Genomic DNA, 611 nt, shown 5'->3' on the forward strand with positions numbered 1-611 from the left:
TAGTACATATATTATTATAATTGTAACGCTATTTTTTATAGAATGGGTAACAAAAATTGGCAGACGGCCCTGCGCAGCAGTAAGTTTTATTTCAGATTTTTTTTCACACTTCAAGCTAGGTTAGCCTAGAGGCTTTACGCGTTAGGAATGCGAAACTTACAGGGCTCGAACCTGCGGCAAATAAAAATTTGCATAGCGTTCGATTACGATATAAGTATAATTATAAGTAATTATAAAATAATTAACGTAATTGTAAGTATAATACCCATGTAAAAATCCAGTAGATGTTATCTGATCCAGGTAGAACCCAGTCGGCTGCACTCGAACTGAATCTGGCGGTCAGAAAAACGCTCGAATTCAGTCCCGTGAAGAGGCTGCCCGGAGATGATATGAGGCAACGTCACTCTCCCCCCACTCCTCTCTCACTCGGTTGACTTGCTCATCTTTTCCGAATGGGAGGCAAAGGGGCAACTTGTCCAATACGTAATTGCTATTATTAGTAAATAGACGTTAGTACGAGGGTAGTTCAATAAGTCCTTAGAATGAAGTATAAAAACAATTTTTTTTGGGTAAATTTTTTTTTATTTTTCAACATAATCTCCTTGGAGCTC

The sequence above is a fragment of the Belonocnema kinseyi genome, chromosome 4, assembly GCF_010883055.1.
Source record: "Belonocnema kinseyi isolate 2016_QV_RU_SX_M_011 chromosome 4, B_treatae_v1, whole genome shotgun sequence".
Classification (NCBI taxonomy): Eukaryota; Metazoa; Arthropoda; class Insecta; order Hymenoptera; family Cynipidae; genus Belonocnema; species Belonocnema kinseyi.